We start from the raw sequence: 11513 nt of genomic DNA, 5'->3' as shown, positions 1-11513 counted from the left end.
TGTTGCCCCTGCAACTACTGAAAAGGCTGCTGCCCCTCTTCAGGAACCACATGTTTGTCTGGCCTCTCAACAGATACCCCTCCGTTGTGGTTGCACCTACGGTACAGCCATCTGTATCGCTGAGGCACGCAAGCCTCCCCACCAACGGCAAGGTCCATGGTTCATGGGAGGAGGTATTGAATATAATTCGGGAGAAGAGGAGTTTGTGGCACAACTTGACAAGAAGAATGGACCGGTGGTAGGACATGTTCTGAGGCATCAAGGGATCACCAATTTAGCATTGGAGGGCAGCGTGGAGGGTAAAAATCGTAGAGGGAGACCAAGAGATGAATAAACAGATTCAGAAGGATGTAGGTTGCAGTAGGTACTAGGAGATGAAGAAGCTTGCACAGGATAGAGTAGCATGGAGAGCTGCATCAAACCAGTCTCATGACTGAAGACCACAACAACAATAACAACAACATGATAGCAACCGCTTTGATGTGCAGAACAGATAACCTCTACGGTCTAATATCGGAATTTCTCCGAAATTACTTATCGAATTTAGTAGACTGAAAAGAGGTTGAATTCGTCACTTTGATCTCTACGATACTAGTAGTAGAGATTACTATAGTTTTATTTGTAAAAGCCTAGTTGTTATTGACATCTCTGTAACCAATACAACTTTGACAAAAGACTGTATGTCATATAGTGATGACTTCCTTATTCGTCTGGGCTGGCTAGGCACAGCTGCAACGTTTCTGCTGCTGACGAAAACGAATTACATCTACGTCAACATCTATATACATACTTCACAAGCCACAGTACCACGAGTAGTCGTTTTCTTCCCTGTTCCACTCACAGATAGTGCGAGGGAGAAACGACTGTACATATACCTCCGTATAAACCCTAATTTCTCGTATCTTATCTTCGCGGCCATTACGCGAAATTTATGTTGGTGGCATCATTCTGATGTCAGCTACAAATGCCGGTAGTCTAAATTTTCTCATCAGTGTTTCTCGAAATGAACGTCGCCTTCCCTCCAGAGATTCCCATTTGAGTTCCCGAAGCGTGCTCGTAACATTTGCATGTGGTTCAAACCCTGCGATAACAAATCTAGCAGCCCGCCTCTGAATTGCTTCGAGACCTTCCTTTCGAACAAACTCTCGAGCAGCATTAAACAATAGGTCGCACTAGCGACCTACAGGATAATCAGTCTCTTTTACAGATGAATCAAACTGCTCTGAAAGTCTCCCAATAAACCAAAGTCGACCATTCGCTTCTCTATCACGATCCTCACATGTTCGTCCCATCTCATACCTCTTTGCAACGTTACGGCCACATATTTAGACAACGTGGCTGTTTCAAGCAGGACACTACTAATTCTGTATCCGAACATTACGGGTTTGTTTTTCCTACTCATCCCCATTAACTAACATTATTCCATTTCTAGAGCCATGGGCCATTCATCACACCAACCAGAAATTTTGTCTAAGTCATCCTGTGTCATCCTATAGTCACTAATCTTAGACACCTTCCCATACACCACAGCGTCATCAGCAAACAACAACTCGCCGTCGAGGAAAACATAGTGGGTTCTATTACTTAATAAGTCTCCGAGCCAGTCACATATCTGAGAACCTCTTCTGTATGCTCGTACCTTTGTTAACATTCTGCAGTGGCGTACCGTGTCAAATACTTTTCGCAAATCTAGGGCTATGGAATCCGCCTGTTGCTCTTCATTCACAGTTCGCAGTATATCATGTGAGAAAAGGGCAAGCTGAGTTTCACACCAGAAATACTTTCTAAAACCTTGGGGATTCGTGGACATAAGGTTTTTGGTCTCAAGGAAATTTATTATATTCGAACTCAGAATATGTTCTAGAATTCTGCAGAAAATCGACATTAAGGATATTGGTCTGTAATTCCGAGGGTCCGTTCTTTTATCGTTCTTATATACAGAAGTCACCAGCGCTTTTATCCGGCCGCTTGGGACTTTGTGCTGGTCGGGAGGTTCGTGATAAATGCATATTAAGTAAGGGGCGAATGCCGTACAGTACTCTTTGTAAAACAGAACTGGGATTCCATCCGGACCTCGCGACTGATATGTTTTCGACTCTTTCAGTTGTTTCTCTACGTCAGGGATGCTTATTACTTTGTCATCCACACTGAACTCTGCGATGGTCAAACAATGGTATGTTTGTATGATTCTCCTGCGTGAACGATTTCTTAAACGCGGAATTTAAAATTTCGGCTTTCATTTTGCTACCTTCAACAGCCCACGCAATGGTCAATAAGTGACTTGATGGAAGCATAAGAGCAGAATTTACTCGGGTTCTCGGTCAGATGTTTTGCTAAGGTATGACAGTGGTAGTTGTTGTATGCTTCGCACAGACATGTTTTCGCAGACGCACGAATCGCTAGTAACGTTTGCCCGCCGTCATTTGTGCGTTCTTCTTTGAACCGCGAGTGCTACAGAATTTGCTTCTTCAGCATTTTTCGAACTCCGTTGTTAAACCACGGTGGTCTTTTCGTCCTTAATCCACTTTCTCCGCACATACATGAACCACAGACCTTCCCGTTGGTGGGGAGGCTCGCGTCCCTCAGCGGTACAGATAGCCGTACCGTAGATGCAACCACAACGGAGGCGTATCTGTGGAGAGGCCAGACAAACGTGTGGTTCCTAAACAGAGGCAGCAGCCTTTTCAGTAGTTGCAGGGCCAACAGTCTGGATGATTGACTGATCTGGCCTTGTAACATCAACCAAAACGGCTTTGCTGTACTGGTGCTGCGAACGGCTGAAAGCTAGGGGAAACTACAGCCGTATTTTTTCCCGATGGTCTCCAGCTCTGCTGTTTGGTTAAATGATGATAGCATCCTCTTGGGTAAAATATTCCTGAGGTAAAATAGTCCCCCATTCGGATCTTCGGGCGGGGAATTTCTCAGGAGGACGTCGTTATCAGGAGAAACAAATCTGGCGTTCTACGGATAGGAGCGCGGAATATCACATCCCTTAATCGAGCAGCTAGGTTAGAAAAGTTGGAAAGAAAAATGGATAGGTAAACTTAGACATAATGCGAATTAGTGAAGTTGGGTGGCAGGAGGAACAGGACTTTAGTCAGGTGAATACAGGGTTGTAAATAAAAAATCAAATATGGGTAATGCAGGAGTAGGTTTATTAATGAATAAAAAAAAGGATTGCGGATAAGCTACTATAAACAGCATAGAGAACTCAGTATTGTAGCTAAGACAGACACGAAGCCCACACCTACCATAGTAGTACAAGTTTATATACCAACTAGCCCCGCAGATAATGAAGAAATTGAAGAAATGCAGGATGAGATAAAATAAATTATTCAGATAAGGGGGACGAAAATTTAATAGTCATGGGGGACTGGAATTCGATAGTAGGAAAAGGAGTAGAAGAAGAAGTAGCAGTTGAATATGGATTGGAGCAACGGAGTGAAAGAAGAAGCCGCCTGGTAGAATTTTGCACAGAGCATAGCTTCATCATATATAACACTTGGTTTAAGAATCATGAAAGAAGGTTGTACACGTGAAGAGACCTGGAGATGCAGGAAAGTTTCAGATTGGTTATATAATAGTCAGACAGAGATTTCAGATGCAGGTTCTAAATTTTAAGACATTTCCAGGGGCAGATGTGGAGCCTGACCACAATTTATTGGTTATGAACTGTAGATTAAAACTGCAGAAACTGGAAAAAGGTAGGAATTTAAGGCGATGGGACCTGGATGAACTGAAAAAGACAGTGGTTGTAGAGAGTTTCAGAGGGAGTATTAGGAAACAATTGACAAGAACAGGGGAAAGGAATAAAGTAGAGGAAGAATGGGTAGCTTTGAAGGATGAAATAGTGAAGGCAGAAGAGGATGCATATTTAAAAAGACGAGGGCTGGTAGAAATCCTTGGGGAGCACAAGAGATATTGAATTAAATTGATGAAAGGAAAAAATATAAAAATTCAGTAAATGAAGCAGTCTAAAAAAGATATTGACAGGAAGTGCAAAAAGGCTAAACAGGAATGGCTAGAGGAAAAATGTAAGGGTGTAGAAGCATATATCACTGGTGTAAAATTAAAAAGATCTTTGGAGAAAAGAGAACACCTGCATGAATATCAAGATTTCAGACGGAAAACCAGACCTAAGCAAAGAAGGGAAAGGAGAAGGGTGGAAGGAGTATGTAGAGGGTCTATACAAGGGGGATGCACTTGAAGGCAATACTATGGAAATGGAAGAGGACGTAAATGAAGATGAGATCGGAGATATAATACTGTGTGATGAATTTGATAGAGCACTTAAAGCCTAAATCGAAACTAGGCCCCGGGAGTAGACAACATTCCTTTAGAACTATTGATAGCCTTGGAAGAGTCAGTCAGCACAAAATTCTTCCATATCGTAAGCAACATGTGTGATACAGGCGAAATACCCTCAGACTTCAAGAAGAACATAATAATTCCAGTTCCAAAGAACGCAGGTGCTGATAGGTGTAAAAATTACAGAACTATCAGTTTAATAAATCACAACTGCAAAATAGTAACACGAATTCTTTACAGAAGAATGGAAAAACAAGTAGAAACCGACCTCAGGGAAGATTAGTTTGGATTCCGTAGAAATGTAGGAACATGCGAGACAATACTGACCCATCTTCTCATAGAAGATAGGTTAAGAAACGGCAAACCTACATTTATAACTTTTGAAGACTTAGGAAAAGCTTTTGACAATGTTGACTGGAATACTCTCTTTCAAATTCTAAAGGTGGAAGGGGTAAAATATATGGAGCGGTAAGCTATTTACAATTCGTGCAGAAATCAGATGGCGCGAAAGGGAAGCAGTGGTTGAGAAGTGACTGATACAGGGTTGCAGCCTATCCTCTGTGTTATTCAAGCTGTATGTTGAGCAAGCAGTAAAGGAAAAAAAGAAAAAAGTTGGAGAAGAAATAAAAACTGGAAGAGAAATTGAACGGAATGGATAGTGTCTTGAAAGGAGGATATAAGATGAACATAAAAAAAAAAAAAAAAAAAAAAAAAAACGAGGATAATGAAATATAGTCGAATTAAATCAGGTAATGCTGAGGGAATTAGATTAGGTTCAAAATGGTTCAAATGGCTCTGAGCACTATGGGACTTAACATCTGAGGTCATCAGTCTCCTAGAACTTAGAATTATTTAAACCTAACTAATCTAAGGACATCACACACATCAATGCCCGAGGCAGGATTCGAACCTGCGACAGTAGCGGTCTCGCGGTTCCAGACGAAACGCCGAGATCCGCTAGGCCACACCGGCCGGCATTAGATTAGGAAACAAGACACTTAAAGTAGTAGATGAGTTTCGCTATTTTGGCAGCAAAATAACTGATGATGGTCGAAATAGAGAGGATACAAACTGTAGAGTGACAATGGCAAGAAAAGTGTTTCTGAAGAAGAGAAATTTGTTAACATCGAGTATAGATTTAAATGTCAGTAAGTCTTTTCAGAAAGTATTTGTGTGGGGTGTAGCCACGTATGAAAGTGAAACATTGACTATAAACGGTTTAGACAAGAATAGAATAGAAGCTTTTGAAATGTGGCGCTACAGAACAATGTTGAAGATTAGATGGGTAGATCACGTAACTAATGAGGAGGTACTGAACAGAAATGGAGAGAAGAGGAATTAGTGGCACATCCTGACTAGCAGAAGGTATCTGTTGGTAAGATACTTTCTGAGGCATCAAGGGATCACCAGCTTAGTACCGGAGGGAAGCGTGGGGGATAAAAATCGTAGAGGGATACCAACAAATGAATACAGTCAGCTGATACAGAAGGATGTAGGTTGCATTAGTTACTCGGAGATGAAGAGGCTGGCATTGGATAGAGTAGCATGGAGAGTCAGTCTTTGGACTGCAGACCACAACAACAACTTGTGCAGAGCATGACGTACAATCTGTTTAAACTTTGCCCATATTTTCTCTATGTCCATCATCGTGAAACTAAATGATTGCAAACCATTATATATGTCTAACATCTGCTTATTCGGTCGTTCTAGTAGAATCACTCCCCTAGCCTTTTTGATTGATTTATTAACTTTCGCAACCCTAGTAGCTATGATGACATCATGACCACTAATCCCCGTCTCTACACTGACGCCATCGATAAGCTCCGGCCTGTTTGTAACTACAAGGTCTAAATCCACTCGCGTGGCTTGCCGAACTAGCTACTCAAGACAGTTTTCGGAAAACGTGTTCTAAAGTACTTCGAAAAACTGTCTACACTTCCTGCAACGAATCCATAGATGTTCCAGTCTATACTTGGTTGGTTAAAGTCGCCTCCAGTTAGTATTGCATGATCTAGGTATCTACACGCTACCACCGTAGACTTTCTTTGATTGACTCTAGAACTGTCCGAGTGGAATCGCGTGGCCCGCAAGAACATCGAACAATTAACTTGATTTCCCCTAGACTGTTATACGTGACCAGATAGCTTCACTGTCACACTCAGTTTCAGCCTCAAAAGAGACAGTATTTTTGTCAACAGCTATGGACTCACCCGCTCCTATGGCGCCTATTCTGTTCTTCTGGTAAATGTTCCATGATTCACTAAATATTTCAGAACTTTTTATTTCGGGTTTTAGCCAGCTCTCGATCCAAAGAATAATTTGAGAGTGAAAAATTTCATGGAGGACAGCCAATTCGGTAACTTTGTTACGAACACTTCGACATATTAGTGATAAAATTTTGACAGTTGAAGTAATTTTATTGCAAACGCGATCTGATGTCCCTAAACTGCGAATCCACTGGTGAGTGTTCATCAGAGTATCTCAAACTACCATCTAGCCTAAAAGATACCCATGTGCATCCACAAGTGCTCTGCCACACGAGTACCTGATTCCTTTGCTTTCTCGCAATGTAATTTTACGGTTTCTTAAAATTTAATTCTAATGAAGACATCCTTGGAAGCGTCGAAACCTAGGTCAGTCTACCAAACAGTTATTTGTAATCTGTTGGCCTGTGTGATTCCTACGCTGAAACCTATACTATTGCTGAGAGCAGCCATGTTTAAAACTGCAGCATATGTAAATGCTAGTGAAACGAGCAGCAATTACATATTCTTGATCCTCACGAATATTTCACTGTTGATTTCTGTATACGTTGCGATTTCCGAGGGTGTGGTTAGGCAGGAACCTAGACCACACAGTGGTACGTACACCTCTCTCTTACGAAGTCAAAGGAAGCCGCAACAATGGCGAAGGTTCCGGTCGAAAATGTGCATGGTCGGAAAGTACACGGAGCCATCTCACAGACAACAGTCTGTAGTTCTTTCAGGGCCGGTTCGAGAACGTTTTTCCACACGAGCGACTTTTCGTTTGGTGCTTCCCTCCCCCTTATTCCTAGTCCACTTTTCACCAGCGTCTGACTTCGCTACTAACAGTGATATGCATTGTTTACTAATCTTGCTCCTGAATGACCCTGGCGCTCCTCTCAGTTGGGCGCCCCAAGCGACGGCTTGTTTCTAAAAATGGTTGGTTCAAATGGTTCTAAGCACTATGCAACTTAACTTCTGAGGTCATCAGTCGCCTAGAACTTAGAACTAATTAAACCTAACTAACCTAAGGACATCACACACATCCATGCCCGAGGCAGGATTCGAACCTGCGACCGTAGCGGTCGCTCGGCTCCAGACTGCAGCGCCCAGAACCGCACGGCCACTCCGGCCGGCGGCTTGTTTCTCTTAGACCTTAAACTAGCCCTGTCATTATTATCATGCATAATTGTTTACTTGTTTTTCATACGATTTTTCTTTTACCTTGACTGAACTAAACGTATTCTGAACTCAGACATAATGAGATATCTTGAATAAAGTAACCTCTTCCACGCTGAATTTCGAAAACACCTATCATGTGAAAGCCAATTACTACTCTTCTCAGATGACGTCCTGAAAGGCACGTGTCAAGACAGTCAGATGGACACAGTATCCTTGACTTCCGAAAGAGAGTCGACTCACTACCACACCAATGCTTATTAGTACAACACTATATTCATATCGAGTATCAAACATTACTTGTGACTGGATTGGTCGCAGCATTCCATCTCGGGTACGGAGCTGTTGACAGATGTAGAAGTAACTTTAGCTGTGTGGCACAGGGAGGTGTGTTAATAATAACCTAAGACTTTCGCAAATTTGAAAATTTGTGGAAGGTCGTATGGGACCAAACTGCTGACGTCATCGGTCCCAATGCTTACGCACTACTTAATCTAACTTAAACTAACTTACGCTCAGGACAACACACACACCCATGCCCGAGGGAGGACTCGAACCTCCGACGGTGGGACCCGCACGAACCGTGACAAGACGCCCTAGACCGCGCAGCTACCCCGCGCGCTTGTCTGTAGGTAAATTCTGCCAGGAGAAAGCTGAACATATATTCAGTCATATCTTGATAAGAGTTAACAGTGATGCAGAAATTAGTAACTCGTTTTAAATGTTCAGAAATATAAAGCTTTACAAATGCAAAAACCCGGTGCCGAAATTCTTTGACTACAGTATCAGTGAATCGCAGTTGGAATTGGTCAACCCATACATATGCCTGACTCTAACAATTCATTCTTTTCAAAATCATCACTCTTTTAAGGCTCGTTCTATGATTGAAAGCAATGACAACTTTTCTCATCTGCTGGCCTGCTACGCCTAATCCGAGGATTTTCTTTCAGGGTTTACTCCATCAGCTTTTGAAGATCCCTCTTCACCACAAGACAGTGGTTCCACTCCTCATTTGCCCTTAGGAGTAAAGGGTGCCTCCTCCGCCAGCTGCGCCATACCAAAGATGTTCTCCGCCGTAGCTTCCGTTAAGGACTTCGCCATATCCCTGGCAAGGATTTCATAATGGTAAGGAATAAGGAGAGGTTTAGGATAGGGGACAGGCTAATGATAGGTCATTGTGGGACACACTTCGTCTGGCTCCTCCCTTTGGCCTATCCGGCATGGGTGACCCTGCTGGTTACTACGCTACCGCCAGCATAGCCCTCCGGATCCAGAGTACGCAAACCTCCTCGCCCACACGGATAGTGCTACGTTAAGACGGTGTTCCCTGAGGAAGTCCCTCAAAGAGCCAAACAGACCATGTATAAAACTTATCTCCTGCAAATCATGATGTATAGTCTAGAGGCATGTGTCTTAAATAAAAGAGAATAGAGTCAAATACAGGCATGTGAAATCGAGAATGAAATTTTCACTCTACAGTGGAGTGTGCGCTGATATGAAACTTCCTGGCACACAGTTTTAATCTGCCAGGAAGTTTCATGTGAAATCAAGTTCCTTAGGTCAGCTCTACAAAAAACTAGGAGAGACAGAGTCAGGAATGATTATGTCAGGAGAGACCTGCAAGCGACATTGACTACAGAGGAAAGAATGAGTGCTTTGAGATTGAAGTGGTTCGGTCATGTGAAACGAATGCACCCGACTCGAACTCCACGCCAGTACTTGGAGATGGAGATGCCAGGAAGAAGACCAATTGGGCGGCCTAGGAGGAGATGGACAGACCACGCTAAGGAAGATCTCAAGAGGAGAGGAGTGGGGGTGGATGGGTGTTTTGGAGGAAGAGACTAAACATCTAGGTCATCAGTCTCATCGGATTAGGGAAGGACGAGGAAGGAAGTCGGCCGTGCCCTTTCAGAGGAACCATCCCGGCATTTACCTGGATCGATTTAGGGAAATCACGGAAAACCTAAATCAGGATGGCCGAACGCGGGATTGAACCGTCGTCCTCCCGAATGCGAGTCCAGTGTGCTAACCACTGCGCCACCTCGCTCGGTGGGAGAGGAGTAACATGGGATGTAGTGGAGAGGGAAAAGCAATGCCAGCACAGAATCCAATGGAGGCATATCGTTCACAAAGTTCCTACCTGGCTCGCTGGAAGGAAATCCTGATGATGATCACTCTTTTGACTGGTTTGATGCAGTCCACCACGATTTCTAAGTAGTGCTGCCACATTTATCTCACTCTTCCTTTTTTTTTTATTGGTACCTTTTGGAAAGGAGCCTCTCACATAGGTTAAAAATTGCGAGTGGCTGACTACACCCTTGTCTGACCCTCTTGATTTACTTGGATTTTTCAGATATTTTGATATCTATAGTTGTATTTGCGCAGTTCGTTCCAGAAGAAATGGTCAGTATTGAGGGATATGACAGGAACCATCATGGGCTCTAAAATGCATACCTTAGAAGCTAAGAGCACTTCTTCATATTTGATACTATGAATCAAAGCTCTTCTATTTCAAATTCTTTCCTTTCCATATTTTGAGATGTGGCAGTATGGACAAAAAGAAAAAGAAAAAATGTCCGGTAAACCTGGGCTACAGTGTGCATCCCGGTACCAGAACCTAGAGAGCAATGAATACTTGTTCGTCTTTGCTACAGTTAAACACGTAAACACGTATTTTCTACGGCACAAGCGCTCATAGCTCTTAAGATATTCCTATGCATTTCAGAGCCCATCTTTGCTAGACATTTTTTGTTTTGTTTTGGTCCATAGTATCTACTCCCAAAATATGGAAAGCAAAGAACTTTTAGTAAAAGAGATTTGTTTCACAATACTGGTTTGGAAGATGAAGTTTTGATACCTCTTACCGTATGCGGATTAGAGCTCATGTTTATTAAACTTTTATTTGTTTGCTATCCCTGCAAACTGACCATTCTCCTGGAACACCAAATCTTTTAAGAAGATTACGAGTACCGATACTGATAATGGTATCCATTCTTCCATTATATTCCATTAAAGTCTTCTATCTATTAGGTCAAACGCCTTCATGTAAGTATTCTACACTCCTGGAAATGGAAAAAAGAACACATTGACACCGGTGTGTCAGACCCACCATACTTGCTCCGGACACTGCGAGAGGGCTGTACAAGCAATGATCACACGCACGGCACAGCGGACACACCAGGAACCGCGGTGTTGGCCGTCGAATGGCGCTAGCTGCGCAGCATTTGTGCACCGCCGCCGTCAGTGTCAGCCAGTTTGCCGTGGCATACGGAGCTCCATCGCAGTCTTTAACACTGGTAGCATGCCGCGACAGCGTGGACGTGAACCGTATGTGCAGTTGACGGACTTTGAGCGAGGGCGTATAGTGGGCATGCGGGAGGCCGGGTGGACGTACCGCCGAATTGCTCAACACGTGGGGCGTGAGGTCTCCACAGTACATCGATGTTGTCGCCAGTGGTCGGCGGAAGGTGCACGTGCCCGTCGACCTGGGACCGGACCGCAGCGACGCACGGATGCACGCCAAGACCGTAGGATCCTACGCAGTGCCGTAGGGGACGGCACCGCCACTTCCCAGCAAATTAGGGACACTGTTGCTCCTGGGGTATCGGCGAGGACCATTCGCAACCGTCTCCATGAAGCTGGGCTACGGTCCCGCACACCGTTAGGCCGTCTTCCGCTCACGCCCCAACATCGTGCAGCCCGCCTCCAGTGGTGTCGCGACAGGCGTGAATGGAGGGACGAATGGAGACGTGTCGTCTTCAGCGATGAGAGTCTCTTCTGCCT

The sequence above is a fragment of the Schistocerca serialis genome, chromosome 2 (assembly GCF_023864345.2).
Source record: "Schistocerca serialis cubense isolate TAMUIC-IGC-003099 chromosome 2, iqSchSeri2.2, whole genome shotgun sequence".
NCBI classification, from domain to species: domain Eukaryota; kingdom Metazoa; phylum Arthropoda; class Insecta; order Orthoptera; family Acrididae; genus Schistocerca; species Schistocerca serialis.
Note: the sequence above shows the minus strand (reverse complement) of the source record.